Source organism: Schistocerca gregaria, chromosome 10 (assembly GCF_023897955.1).
Source record: "Schistocerca gregaria isolate iqSchGreg1 chromosome 10, iqSchGreg1.2, whole genome shotgun sequence".
Classification (NCBI taxonomy): Eukaryota; Metazoa; Arthropoda; class Insecta; order Orthoptera; family Acrididae; genus Schistocerca; species Schistocerca gregaria.
In genome coordinates, this window is record NC_064929.1 from 39408563 (window position 1) to 39423614 (window position 15052).

Sequence of the window (15052 nt, forward strand, 5' to 3'; positions counted from 1 at the left end):
AGTGTTTTGCAGTTGGACGACAAGATTGGTACACAGTAGTAAAGAGCGAGGCACTGAGTTGGCATGAATAATGGAGTGCACAATGGGGCTCGAGATGTGTTTGTTACCTCAGGTGCTGTATAATTGTCGACAAGGAGTGAAAACGGAACAACTTGTGACGGTTCTTTCAATTTAAGACGTTAAAAACAGACGGAATTTGCATTTGTAATACCAGAGCATCGAAACTACTTGGAACTTTTGTGTATATCAACGGGTCTGCGCCTTTGTACTCTGCTCCCTTCACCGCTACAAACCAACCAACCATCGTGTCCGTGCGCATCTGAGTCGCAAAGAATGGGGAATAGCGCGGTTTGCTCGTGCATGGGGCGTCGCTCAATTGGTAGAGCGTTCGCTTGGCATGTGAAAGGTCCAGGGTTCAAGCCGCGGCGCCTCCATTTTTTGTGGTCAGTGCATGGTAAGTGTTGGTCGCGGCGAACCTAAAGGCACGCAAGATGTTGCAAAGCCAGCGTCACAGACTGATATGATGTATACTGACGTAAGGAGAGCAAGATGTATGTGTGGGGACCGGCTGTTATCGAGGTGTCATCGAGTGCAGATCTGTCTTAGGTATCGCGGCTTAACCTCATTGAAGTCTAGAGGGTGGACAACACGTTGGTCTTACTCAGAGCGGTGTCCGAATTCTATTTTCGACGTTATACGTGCCACTTTCATTTTGGCAACTACGATTCGATACAGAATGCACGAAACCTGAAAGACACCCTAACGGATACATAGAGAGTAGTGTTTGTCTGCTGAATAATGGGAGTGCAAGGGTCTGTGTCGTCTATATGGCTGTATGTAGCACCATTAGTCTTCGGGAGGGCGGGCGTAGCTCAGATGGTAGAGCGCTCGCTTAGTATGCGAGAGGTACTGGGATCAATACCCAGTGCCTCCAGAATTTTTAACACACCTACATGCGCACCTTGATATGCAAGTGGAATACTTCACAGCCAGCAGATGTGTCTAGGAAGATACAAGCTTGCGCCGAGTTCGCGTAAATCCCACTGCACATTCCTATTCTTTGCGTGCAGTCAGCTGCTACTGGTGTTGTTAGTTGTGACTGCTGATAACAGATGCCGTAGCAATCAATTCATGGAGTGAGTTGTATGTTTTGCGATAGTCTGTCTCTGACAAGCAAGCACAGGTGACATAGGTGCGAACACAGGAAGCTTGCAGACCCTCGCTGCCTGCAGACACCGAGCAGCCACACTAGGAGGGCGGCCTAAGCCGTAGGCGAATTGTGCTCATTCGCTTTGGCGCGACGTCGAACTATAAATAATGCTGTCACTAGCGTGAGCGTCGTGGAAAGTCGGAAAAGTCGGCTGCGGGGGTGAGTGCCAAGTTTGGGGAGCGTTTCGTAGTATGCGCAGTGCAATGGAGACGCGGAAACTTGTTGTGGCCCAGTGTTTTGCTGTTGGACGACAAGATTGGTACACAGTAGTAAAGAGCGAGGCACTGAGTTGGCATGAATAATGGAGTGCAAAATGGGGCTCGAGATGTGTTTGTTACCTCAGGTGCTGTATAATTGTCTACAATGAGTGAAAACGGAGCAATTTGTGACGGTTCTTTCAATTTAAGACGTTAAAAACAGACGGAATTTGCATTTGTAATACCAGAGCATCGAAACTACTTGGAACTTTTGTGTATATGAACGGGTCCGCGCCTTTGTACTCTGCTCCCTTCACCGCTACAAACCAACCAACCATCGTGTCCGTGCGCATCTGAGTCGCAAAGAATGGGGAATAGCGCAGTTTGCTCGTGCATGGGGCGTCGCTCAGTTGGTAGAGCGTTCGCTTGGCATGTGAAAGGTCCAGGGTTCAAGCCGCGGCGCCTCAATTTTTTGTGGTCAGTGCATGGTAAGTGTTGGTCGCGGCGAACCTAAAGGCACGCAAGATGTTGCAAAGCCAGCGTCACAGACTGATATGATGTATACTGACGTAAGGAGAGCAAGATGTAAGTGTGGGGACCGGCTGTTATCGAGGTGTCATCGAGTGCAGATCTGTCTTAGGTATCGCGGCTTAACCTCATTGAAGTCTAGAGGGTGGACAACACGTTGGTCTTACTCAGAGCGGTGTCCGAATTCTATTTTCGACGTTATACGTGCCACTTTCATTTTGGCAACTACGATTCGATACAGAATGCACGAAACCTGAGAGACACCCTAACGGATACATAGAGAGTAGTGTTTGTCTGCTGAATAATGGGAGTGCAAGGGTCTGTGTCGTCTATATGGCTGTATGTAGCACCATTAGTCTTCGGGAGGGCGGGCGTAGCTCAGATGGTAGAGCGCTCGCTTAGTATGCGAGAGGTACTGGGATCAATACCCAGTGCCTCCAGAATTTTTAACACACCTACATGCGCACCTTGATATGCAAGTGGAATACTTCACAGCCAGCAGATGTGTCTAGGAAGATACAAGCTTGCGCCGAGTTCGCGTAAATCCCACTGCACATTCCTATTCTTTGCGTGCAGTCAGCTGCTACTGGTGTTGTTAGTTGTGACTGCTGATAACAGATGCCGTAGCAATCAATTCATGGAGTGAGTTGTATGTTTTGCGATAGTCTGTCTCTGACAAGCAAGCACAGGTGACATAGGTGCGAACACAGGAAGCTTGCAGACCCTCGCTGCCTGCAGACACCGAGCAGCCACACTAGGAGGGCGGCCTAAGCCGTAGGCGAATTGTGCTCATTCGCTTTGGCGCGACGTCGAACTATAAATAATACTGTCACTAGCGTGAGCGTCGTGGAAAGTCGGAAAAGTCGGCTGCGGGGGTGAGTGCCAAGTTTGGGGAGCGTTTCGTAGTATGCGCAGTGCAATGGAGACGCGGAAACTTGTTGTGGCCCAGTGTTTTGCTGTTGGACGACAAGATTGGTACACAGTAGTAAAGAGCGAGGCACTGAGTTGGCATGAATAATGGAGAGCACAATGGGGCTCGAGATGTGTTTGTTACCTCAGGTGCTGTATAATTGTCGACAAGGAGTGAAAACGGAGCAATTTGTGACGGCTCTTTCAATTTTAGGACGTTAAAAACAGACGGAATTTGCATTTGTAATACCAGAGCATCGAAACTACTTGGAACTTTTGTGTATATGAACGGGTCCGCGCCTTTGTACTCTGCTCCCTTCACCGCTACAAACCAACCAACCATCGTGTCCGTGCGCATCTGAGTCGCAAAGAATGGGGAATAGCGCAGTTTGCTCGTGCATGGGGCGTCGCTCAGTTGGTAGAGCGTTCGCTTGGCATGTGAAAGGTCCAGGGTTCAAGCCGCGGCGCCTCAATTTTTTGTGGTCAGTGCATGGTAAGTGTTGGTCGCGGCGAACCTAAAGGCACGCAAGATGTTGCAAAGCCAGCGTCACAGACTGATATGATGTATACTGACGTAAGGAGAGCAAGATGTAAGTGTGGGGACCGGCTGTTATCGAGGTGTCATCGAGTGCAGATCTGTCTTAGGTATCGCGGCTTAACCTCATTGAAGTCTAGAGGGTGGACAACACGTTGGTCTTACTCAGAGCGGTGTCCGAATTTCTATTTTCGACGTTATACGTGCCACTTTCATTTTGGCAACTACGATTCGATACAGAAAGCACGAAACCTGAAAGACACCCTAACGGATACATAGAGAGTAGTGTTTGTCTGCTGAATAATGGGAGTGCAAGGGTCTGTGTCGTCTATATGGCTGTATGTAGCACCATTAGTCTTCTGGGGGGCGGGCGTAGCTCAGATGGTAGAGCGCTCGCTTAGTATGCGAGAGGTACTGGGATCAATACCCAGTGCCTCTAGAATTTTTAACACACCTACATGCGCACCTTGATATGCAAGTGGAATACTTCACAGCCAGCAGATGTGTCTAGGAAGATACAAGCTTGCGCCGAGTTCACGTAAATCCCACTGCACATTCCTATTCTTTGCGTGCAGTCAGCTGCTACTGGTGTTGTTAGTTGTGACTGCTGATAACAGATGCCGTAGCAATCAATTCATGGAGTGAGTTGTATGTTTTGCGATAGTCTGTCTCTGACAAGCAAGCGCAGGTGACATAGGTGCGAACACAGGAAGCTTGCAGACCCTCGCTGCCTGCAGACACCGAGCAGCCACACTAGGAGGGCGGCCTAAGCCGTAGGCGAATTGTGCTCATTCGCTTTGGCGCGACGTCGATCTATAAATAATGCTGTCACTAGCGTGAGCGTCGTGGAAAGTCGGAAAAGTCGGCTGCGGGGGTGAGTGCCAAGTTTGGGGAGCGTTTCGTAGTATGCGCAGTGCAATGGAGACTCGGAAACTTGTTGTGGCCCAGTGTTTTGCTGTTGGACGACAAGATTGGTACACAGTAGTAAAGAGCGAGGCACTGAGTTGGCATGAATAATGGAGAGCACAATGGGGCACGAGATGTGTTTGTTACCTCAGGTGCTGTATAATTGTCGACAAGGAGTGAAAACGGAGCAATTTGTGACGGCTCTTTCAATTTAAGACGTTAAAAACAGACGGAATTTGCATTTGTAATACCAGAGCATCGAAACTACTTGGAACTTTTGTGTATATCAACGGGTCCGCGCCTTTGTACTCTGCTCCCTTCACCGCTACAAACCAACCAACCATCGTGTCCGTGCGCATCTGAGTCGCAAAGAATGGGGAATAGCGCAGTTTGCTCGTGCATGGGGCGTCGCTCAGTTGGTAGAGCGTTCGCTTGGCATGTGAAAGGTCCAGGGTTCAAGCCGCCGCGCCTCCATTTTTTGTGGTCAGTGCATGGTAAGTGTTGGTCGCGGCGAACCTAAAGGCACGCAAGATGTTGCAAAGCCAGCGTCACAGACTGATATGATGTATACTGACGTAAGGAGAGCAAGATGTAAGTGTGGGGACCGGCTGTTATCGAGGTGTCATCGAGAGCAGATCTGTCTTAGGTATCGCGGCTTAACCTCATTGAAGTCTAGAGGGTGGACAACACGTTGGTCTTACTCAGAGCGGTGTCCGAATTCTATTTTCGACGTTATACGTGCCACTTTCATTTTGGCAACTACGATTCGATACAGAATGCACGAAACCTGAAAGACACCCTAACGGATACATAGAGAGTAGTGTTTGTCTGCTGAATAATGGGAGTGCAAGGGTCTGTGTCGTCTATATGGCTGTATGTAGCACCATTAGTCTTCTGGGGGGCGGGCGTAGCTCAGATGGTAGAGCGCTCGCTTAGTATGCGAGAGGTACTGGGATCAATACCCAGTGCCTCTAGAATTTTTAACACACCTACATGCGCACCTTGATATGCAAGTGGAATACTTCACAGCCAGCAGATGTGTCTAGGAAGATACAAGCTTGCGCCGAGTTCACGTAAATCCCACTGCACATTCCTATTCTTTGCGTGCAGTCAGCTGCTACTGGTGTTGTTAGTTGTGACTGCTGATAACAGATGCCGTAGCAATCAATTCATGGAGTGAGTTGTATGTTTTGCGATAGTCTGTCTCTGACAAGCAAGCACAGGTGACATAGGTGCGAACACAGGAAGCTTGCAGACCCTCGCTGCCTGCAGACACCGAGCAGCCACACTAGGAGGGCGGCCTAAGCCGTAGGCGAATTGTGCTCATTCGCTTTGGCGCGACGTCGATCTATAAATAATGCTGTCACTAGCGTGAGCGTCGTGGAAAGTCGGAAAAGTCGGCTGCGGGGGTGAGTGCCAAGTTTGGAGAGCGTTTCGTAGTATGCGCAGTGCAATGGAGACTCGGAAACTTGTTGTGGCCCAGTGTTTTGCTGTTGGACGACAAGATTGGTACACAGTAGTAAAGAGCGAGGCACTGAGTTGGCATGAATAATGGAGTGCAAAATGGGGCTCGAGATGTGTTTGTTACCTCAGGTGCTGTATAATTGTCTACAATGAGTGAAAACGGAGCAATTTGTGACGGTTCTTTCAATTTAAGACGTTAAAAACAGACGGAATTTGCATTTGTAATACCAGAGCATCGAAACTACTTGGAACTTTTGTGTATATGAACGGGTCCGCGCCTTTGTACTCTGCTCCCTTCACCGCTACAAACCAACCAACCATCGTGTCCGTGCGCATCTGAGTCGCAAAGAATGGGGAATAGCGCAGTTTGCTCGTGCATGGGGCGTCGCTCAGTTGGTAGAGCGTTCGCTTGGCATGTGAAAGGTCCAGGGTTCAAGCCGCGGCGCCTCAATTTTTTGTGGTCAGTGCATGGTAAGTGTTGGTCGCGGCGAACCTAAAGGCACGCAAGATGTTGCAAAGCCAGCGTCACAGACTGATATGATGTATACTGACGTAAGGAGAGCAAGATGTAAGTGTGGGGACCGGCTGTTATCGAGGTGTCATCGAGTGCAGATCTGTCTTAGGTATCGCGGCTTAACCTCATTGAAGTCTAGAGGGTGGACAACACGTTGGTCTTACTCAGAGCGGTGTCCGAATTCTATTTTCGACGTTATACGTGCCACTTTCATTTTGGCAACTACGATTCGATACAGAATGCACGAAACCTGAAAGACACCCTAATGGATACATAGGAGTAGTGTTTGTCTGCTGAATAATGGGAGTGCAAGGGTCTGTGTCGTCTATATGGCTGTATGTAGCACCATTAGTCTTCTGGGGGGCGGGCGTAGCTCAGATGGTAGAGCGCTCGCTTAGTATGCGAGAGGTACTGGGATCAAAACCCAGTGCCTCTAGAATTTTTAACACACCTACATGCGCACCTTGATATGCAAGTGGAATACTTCACAGCCAGCAGATGTGTCTAGGAAGATACAAGCTTGCGCCGAGTTCACGTAAATCCCACTGCACATTCCTATTCTTTGCGTGCAGTCAGCTGCTACTGGTGTTGTTAGTTGTGACTGCTGATAACAGATGCCGTAGCAATCAATTCATGGAGTGAGTTGTATGTTTTGCGATAGTCTGTCTCTGACAAGCAAGCACAGGTGACATAGGTGCGAACACAGGAAGCTTGCAGACCCTCGCTGCCTGCAGACACCGAGCAGCCACACTAGGAGGGCGGCCTAAGCCGTAGGCGAATTGTGCTCATTCGCTTTGGCGCGACGTCGAACTATAAATAATGCTGTCACTAGCGTGAGCGTTGCGTGAGCGTCGTCGAAAGTCGGAAAAGTCGGCTGCGGGGGTGAGGGCCAAGTTTGGGGAGCGTTTCGTAGTATGCGCAGTGCAATGGAGACTCGGAAACTTGTTGTGGCCCAGTGTTTTGCTGTTGGACGACAAGATTGGTACACAGTAGTAAAGAGCGAGGCACTGAGTTGGCATGAATAATGGAGAGCACAATGGGGCTCGAGATGTGTTTGTTACCTCAGGTGCTGTATAATTGTCGACAAGGAGTGAAAACGGAGCAATTTGTGACGGCTCTTTCAATTTAAGACGTTAAAAACAGACGGAATTTGCATTTGTAATACCAGAGCATCGAAACTACTTGGAACTTTTGTGTATATGAACGGGTCCGCGCCTTTGTACTCTGCTCCCTTCACCGCTACAAACCAACCAACCATCGTGTCCGTGCGCATCTGAGTCGCAAAGAATGGGGAATAGCGCATTTTGCTCGTGCATGGGGCGTCGCTCAGTTGGTAGAGCGTTCGCTTGGCATGTGGAAAGTCCAGGGTTCAAGCCGCCGCTCCTCCATTTTTTGTGGTCAGTGCATGGTAAGTGTTGGTCGCGGCGAACCTAAAGGCACGCAAGATGTTGCAAAGCCAGCGTCACAGACTGATATGATGTATACTGACGTAAGGAGGGCAAGATGTAAGTGTGAGGACCGGCTGTTATCGAGGTGTCATCGAGTGCAGATCTGTCTTAGGTATCGCGGCTTAACCTCATTGAAGTCTAGAGGGTGGACAACACGTTGGTCTTACTCAGAGCGGTGTCCGAATTCTATTTTCGACGTTATACGTGCCACTTTCATTTTGGCAACTACGATTCGATACAGAATGCACGAAACCTGAAAGACACCCTAATGGATACATAGAGAGTAGTGTTTGTCTGCTGAATAATGGGAGTGCAAGGGTCTGTGTCGTCTATATGGCTGTATGTAGCACCATTAGTCTTCTGGGGGGCGGGCGTAGCTCAGATGGTAGAGCGCTCGCTTAGTATGCGAGAGGTACTGGGATCAAAACCCAGTGCCTCTAGAATTTTTAACACACCTACATGCGCACCTTGATATGCAAGTGGAATACTTCACAGCCAGCAGATGTGTCTAGGAAGATACAAGCTTGCGCCGAGTTCACGTAAATCCCACTGCACATTCCTATTCTTTGCGTGCAGTCAGCTGCTACTGGTGTTGTTAGTTGTGACTGCTGATAACAGATGCCGTAGCAATCAATTCATGGAGTGAGTTGTATGTTTTGCGATAGTCTGTCTCTGACAAGCAAGCACAGGTGACATAGGTGCGAACACAGGAAGCTTGCAGTCCCTCGCTGCCTGCAGACACCGAGCAGCCACACTAGGAGGGCGGCCTAAGCCGTAGGCGAATTGTGCTCATTCGCTTTGGCGCGACGTCGAACTATAAATAATGCTGTCACTAGCGTGAGCGTCGTGGAAAGTCGGAAAAGTCGGCTGCGGGGGTGAGTGCCAAGTTTGGGGAGCGTTTCGTAGTATGCGCAGTGCATTGGAGACGCGGAAACTTGTTGTGGCCCAGTGTTTTGCTGTTGGACGACAAGATTGGTACACAGTAGTAAAGAGCGAGGCACTGAGTTGGCATGAATAATGGAGAGCACAATGGGGCTCGAGATGTGTTTGTTACCTCAGGTGCTGTATGATTGTCGACAAGGAGTGAAAACGGAGCAATTTGTGACGGCTCTTTCAATTTTAGGACGTTAAAAACAGACGGAATTTGCATTTGTAATACCAGAGCATCGAAACTACTTGGAACTTTTGTGTATATGAACGGGTCCGCGCCTTTGTACTCTGCTCCCTTCACCGCTACAAACCAACCAACCATCGTGTCCGTGCGCATCTGAGTCGCAAAGAATGGGGAATAGCGCAGTTTGCTTGTGCATGGGGCGTAGCTCAGTTGGTAGAGCGTTCGCTTGGCATGTGAAAGGTCCAGGGTTCAAGCCGCCGCGCCTCCATTTTTTGTGGTCAGTGCATGGTAAGTGTTGGTCGCGGCGAACCTAAAGGCACGCAAGATGTTGCAAAGCCAGCGTCACAGACTGATATGATGTATACTGATGTAAGGAGAGCAAGATGTAAGTGTGGGGACCGGCTGTTATCGAGGTGTCATCGAGTGCAGATCTGTCTTAGGTATCGCGGCTTAACCTCATTGAAGTCTAGAGGGTGGACAACGCGTTGGTCTTACTCAGAGCGGTGTCCGAATTCTATTTTCGACATTATACGTGCCACTTTCATTTTGGCAACTACGATTCGATACAGAATGCACGAAAACTGAAAGACACCCTAATGGATACATAGAGAGTAGTGTTTGTCTGCTGAATAATGGGAGTGCAAGGGTCTGTGTCGTCTATATGGCTGTATGTAGCACCATTGGTCTTCTGGGGGGCGGGCGTAGCTCAGATGGTAGAGCGCTCGCTTAGTATACGAGAGGTACTGGGATCAATACCCAGTGCCTCTAGAATTTTTAACACACCTACATGCGCACCTTGATATGCAAGTGGAATACTTCACAGCCAGCAGATGTGTCTAGGAAGATACAAGCTTGCGCCGAGTTCACGTAAATCCCACTGCACATTGCTATTCTTTGCGTGCAGTCAGCTGCTACTGGTGTTGTTAGTTGTGACTGCTGATAACAGATGCCGTAGCAATCAATTCATGGAGTGAGTTGTATGTTTTGCGATAGTCTGTCTCTGACAAGCAAGCACAGGTGACATAGGTGCGAACACAGGAAGCTTGCAGACCCTCGCTGCCTGCAGACACCGAGCAGCCACACTAGGAGGGCGCCCTAAGCCGTAGGCGAATTGTGCTCATTCGCTTTGGCGCGACGTCGATCTATAAATAATGCTGTCACTAGCGTGAGCGTCGTGGAAAGTCGGAAAAGTCGGCTGCGGGGGTGAGTGCCAAGTTTGGGGAGCGTTTCGTAGTATGCGCAGTGCAATGGAGACTCGGAAACTTGTTGTTGCCCAGTGTTTTGCTGTTGGACGACAAGATTGGTACACAGTAGTAAAGAGCGAGGCACTGAGTTGGCATGAATAATGGAGAGCACAATGGGGCTCGAGATGTGTTTGTTACCTCAGGTGCTGTATAATTGTCGACAAGGAGTGAAAACGGAGCAATTTGTGACGGCTCTTTCAATTTAAGACGTTAAAAACAGACGGAATTTGCATTTGTAATACCAGAGCATCGAAACTACTTGGAACTTTTGTGTATATGAACGGGTCCGCGCCTTTGTACTCTGCTCCCTTCACCGCTACAAACCAACCAACCATCGTGTCCGTGCGCATCTGAGTCGCAAAGAATGGGGAATAGCGCAGTTTGCTCGTGCATGGGGCGTCGCTCAGTTGGTAGAGCGTTCGCTTGGCATGTGAAAGGTCCAGGGTTCAAGCCGCGGCGCCTCAATTTTTTGTGGTCAGTGCATGGTAAGTGTTGGTCGCGGCGAACCTAAAGGCACGCAAGATGTTGCAAAGCCAGCGTCACAGACTGATATGATGTATACTGACGTAAGGAGAGCAAGATGTAAGTGTGGGGACCGGCTGTTATCGAGGTGTCATCGAGTGCAGATCTGTCTTAGGTATCGCGGCTTAACCTCATTGAAGTCTAGAGGGTGGACAACACGTTGGTCTTACTCAGAGCGGTGTCCGAATTCTATTTTCGACGTTATACGTGCCACTTTCATTTTGGCAACTACGATTCGATACAGAATGCACGAAACCTGAAAGACACCCTAATGGATACATAGAGAGTAGTGTTTGTCTGCTGAATAATGGGAGTGCAAGGGTCTGTGTCGTCTATATGGCTGTATGTAGCACCATTAGTCTCCTGGGGGGCGGGCGTAGCTCAGATGGTAGAGCGCTCGCTTAGTATGCGAGAGGTACTGGGATCAAAACCCAGTGCCTCTAGAATTTTTAACACACCTACATGCGCACCTTGATATGCAAGTGGAATACTTCACAGCCAGCAGATGTGTCTAGGAAGATACAAGCTTGCGCCGAGTTCACGTAAATCCCACTGCACATTGCTATTCTTTGCGTGCAGTCAGCTGCTACTGGTGTTGTTAGTTGTGACTGCTGATAACAGATGCCGTAGCAATCAATTCATGGAGTGAGTTGTATGTTTTGCGATAGTCTGTCTCTGACAAGCAAGCACAGGTGACATAGGTGCGAACACAGGAAGCTTGCAGACCCTCGCTGCCTGCAGACACCGAGCAGCCACACTAGGAGGGCGGCCTAAGCCGTAGGCGAATTGTGCTCATTCGCTTTGGCGCGACGTCGAACTATAAATAATGCTGTCACTAGCGTGAGCGTTGCGTGAGCGTCGTCGAAAGTCGGCTGCGGGGGTGAGGGCCAAGTTTGGGGAGCGTTTCGTAGTATGCGCAGTGCAATGGAGACTCGGAAACTTGTTGTGGCCCAGTGTTTTGCTGTTGGACGACAAGATTGGTACACAGTAGTAAAGAGCGAGGCACTGAGTTGGCATGAATAATGGAGAGCACAATGGGGCTCGAGATGTGTTTGTTACCTCAGGTGCTATATAATTGTCGACAAGGAGTGAAAACGGAGCAATTTGTGACGGCTCTTTCAATTTAAGACGTTAAAAACAGACGGAATTTGCATTTGTAATACCAGAGCATCGAAACTACTTGGAACTTTTGTGTATATGAACGGGTCCGCGCCTTTGTACTCTGCTCCCTTCACCGCTACAAACCAACCAACCATCGTGTCCGTGCGCATCTGAGTCGCAAAGAATGGGGAATAGCGCAGTTTGCTCGTGCATGGGGCGTCGCTCAGTTGGTAGAGCGTTCGCTTGGCATGTGAAAGGTCCAGGGTTCAAGCCGCGGCGCCTCCATTTTTTTGTGGTCAGTGCATGGTAAGTGTTGGTCGCGGCGAACCTAAAGGCACGCAAGATGTTGCAAAGCCAGCGTCACAGACTGATATGATGTATACTGACGTAAGGAGAGCAAGATGTAAGTGTGGGGACCGGCTGTTATCGAGGTGTCATCGAGTGCAGATCTGTCTTAGGTATCGCGGCTTAACCTCATTGAAGTCTAGAGGGTGGACAACACGTTGGTCTTACTCAGAGCGGTGTCCGAATTCTATTTTCGACGTTATACGTGCCACTTTCATTGTGGCCAACTACGATTCGATACAGAATGCACGAAACCTGAAAGACAGCCTAACGGATACATAGAGAGTAGTGTTTGTCTGCTGAATAATGGGAGTGCAAGGGTCTGTGTCGTCTATATGGCTGTATGTAGCACCATTAGTCTTCGGGGGGGGGGCCGGGGGTAGCTCAGATGGTAGAGCGCTCGCTTAGTATGCGAGAGGTACTGGGATCAATACCCAGTGCCTCCAGAATTTTTAACACGCTCACATGCGCACCTTTATATGCAAGTGGAATACTTCACAGCCAGCAGATGTGTCTAGGAAGATACAAGCTTGCGCCGAGTTCACGTAAATCCCACTGCACATTCCTATTCTTTGCGTGCAGTCAGCTGCTACTGGTGTTGTTAGTTGTGACTGCTGATAACAGATGCCGTAGCAATCAATTCATGGAGTGAGTTGTATGTTTTGCGATAGTCTGTCTCTGACAAGCAAGCACAGGTGACATAGGTGCGAACACAGGAAGCTTGCAGACCCTCGCTGCCTGCAGACACCGAGCAGCCACACTAGGAGGGCGGCCTAAGCCGTAGGCGAATTGTGCTCATTCGCTTTGGCGCGACGTCGATCTATAAATAATGCTGTCACTAGCGTGAGCGTCGTGGAAAGTCGGAAAAGTCGGCTGCGGGGGTGAGTGCCAAGTTTGGGGAGCGTTTCGTAGTATGCGCAGTGCAATGGAGACTCGGAAACTTGTTGTTGCCCAGTGTTTTGCTGTTGGACGACAAGATTGGTACACAGTAGTAAAGAGCGAGGCACTGAGTTGGCATGAATAATGGAGAGCACAATGGGGCTCGAGATGTGTTTGTTACCTCAGGTGCTGTATAATTGTCGACAAGGAGTAAAAACGGAGCAATTTGTGACGGCTCTTTCAATTTAAGACGTTAAAAACAGACGGAATTTGCATTTGTAATACCAGAGCATCGAAACTACTTGGAACTTTTGTGTATATGAACGGGTCCGCGCCTTTGTACTCTGCTCCCTTCACCGCTACAAACCAACCAACCATCGTGTCCGTGCGCATCTGAGTCGCAAAGAATGGGGAATAGCGCAGTTTGCTCGTGCATGGGGCGTCGCTCAGTTGGTAGAGCGTTCGCTTGGCATGTGAAAGGTCCAGGGTTCAAGCCGCGGCGCCTCAATTTTTTGTGGTCAGTGCATGGTAAGTGTTGGTCGCGGCGAACCTAAAGGCACGCAAGATGTTGCAAAGCCAGCGTCACAGACTGATATGATGTATACTGACGTAAGGAGAGCAAGATGTAAGTGTGGGGACCGGCTGTTATCGAGGTGTCATCGAGTGCAGATCTGTCTTAGGTATCGCGGCTTAACCTCATTGAAGTCTAGAGGGTGGACAACACGTTGGTCTTACTCAGAGCGGTGTCCGAATTCTATTTTCGACGTTATACGTGCCACTTTCATTTTGGCAACTACGATTCGATACAGAATGCACGAAACCTGAAAGACACCCTAATGGATACATAGAGAGTAGTGTTTGTCTGCTGAATAATGGGAGTGCAAGGGTCTGTGTCGTCTATATGGCTGTATGTAGCACCATTAGTCTTCTGGGGGGCGGGCGTAGCTCAGATGGTAGAGCGCTCGCTTAGTATGCGAGAGGTACTGGGATCAAAACCCAGTGCCTCTAGAATTTTTAACACACCTACATGCGCACCTTGATATGCAAGTGGAATACTTCACAGCCAGCAGATGTGTCTAGGAAGATACAAGCTTGCGCCGAGTTCACGTAAATCCCACTGCACATTGCTATTCTTTGCGTGCAGTCAGCTGCTACTGGTGTTGTTAGTTGTGACTGCTGATAACAGATGCCGTAGCAATCAATTCATGGAGTGAGTTGTATGTTTTGCGATAGTCTGTCTCTGACAAGCAAGCACAGGTGACATAGGTGCGAACACAGGAAGCTTGCAGACCCTCGCTGCCTGCAGACACCGAGCAGCCACACTAGGAGGGCGGCCTAAGCCGTAGGCGAATTGTGCTCATTCGCTTTGGCGCGACGTCGAACTATAAATAATGCTGTCACTAGCGTGAGCGTTGCGTGAGCGTCGTCGAAAGTCGGAAAAGTCGGCTGCGGGGGTGAGGGCCAAGTTTGGGGAGCGTTTCGTAGTATGCGCAGTGCAATGGAGACTCGGAAACTTGTTGTGGCCCAGTGTTTTGCTGTTGGACGACAAGATTGGTACACAGTAGTAAAGAGCGAGGCACTGAGTTGGCATGAATAATGGAGAGCACAATGGGGCTCGAGATGTGTTTGTTACCTCAGGTGCTATATAATTGTCGACAAGGAGTGAAAACGGAGCAATTTGTGACGGCTCTTTCAATTTAAGACGTTAAAAACAGACGGAATTTGCATTTGTAATACCAGAGCATCGAAACTACTTGGAACTTTTGTGTATATGAACGGGTCCGCGCCTTTGTACTCTGCTCCCTTCACCGCTACAAACCAACCAACCATCGTGTCCGTGCGCATCTGAGTCGCAAAGAATGGGGAATAGCGCAGTTTGCTCGTGCATGGGGCGTCGCTCAGTTGGTAGAGCGTTCGCTTGGCATGTGAAAGGTCCAGGGTTCAAGCCACGGCGCCTCCATTTTTTGTGGTCAGTGCATGGTAAGTGTTGGTCGCGGCGAACCTAAAGGCACGCAAGATGTTGCAAAGCCAGCGTCACAGACTGATATGATGTATACTGACGTAAGGAGAGCAAGATGTAAGTGTGGGGACCGGCTGTTATCGAGGTGTCATCGAGTGCAGATCTGTCTTAGGTAT

At 49.3% G+C, this 15052-nt stretch overlaps 5 non-coding genes across 5 annotated transcripts; all 5 read left to right on the top strand.

The window, feature by feature from the left end:
- The first annotated feature begins 1802 nt into the window (after positions 1-1802).
- Trnaa-ggc (transfer RNA alanine (anticodon GGC)) lies at positions 1803-1875 on the top strand. Its single transcript has one exon. It is a non-coding gene; the product is annotated as a tRNA-Ala (tRNA).
- A 1369-nt stretch (positions 1876-3244) lies between these two features.
- On the top strand, positions 3245-3317 carry Trnaa-ggc (transfer RNA alanine (anticodon GGC)). Its single transcript has one exon. It is a non-coding gene; the product is annotated as a tRNA-Ala (tRNA).
- A 2810-nt stretch (positions 3318-6127) lies between these two features.
- Positions 6128-6200, top strand: Trnaa-ggc (transfer RNA alanine (anticodon GGC)). The gene has a single exon. It is a non-coding gene; the product is annotated as a tRNA-Ala (tRNA).
- Positions 6201-10461: 4261 nt separating this feature from the next.
- Trnaa-ggc (transfer RNA alanine (anticodon GGC)) lies at positions 10462-10534 on the top strand. The gene has a single exon. It is a non-coding gene; the product is annotated as a tRNA-Ala (tRNA).
- A 2817-nt stretch (positions 10535-13351) lies between these two features.
- Positions 13352-13424, top strand: Trnaa-ggc (transfer RNA alanine (anticodon GGC)). Its single transcript has one exon. It is a non-coding gene; the product is annotated as a tRNA-Ala (tRNA).
- Positions 13425-15052: the final 1628 nt, after the last annotated feature.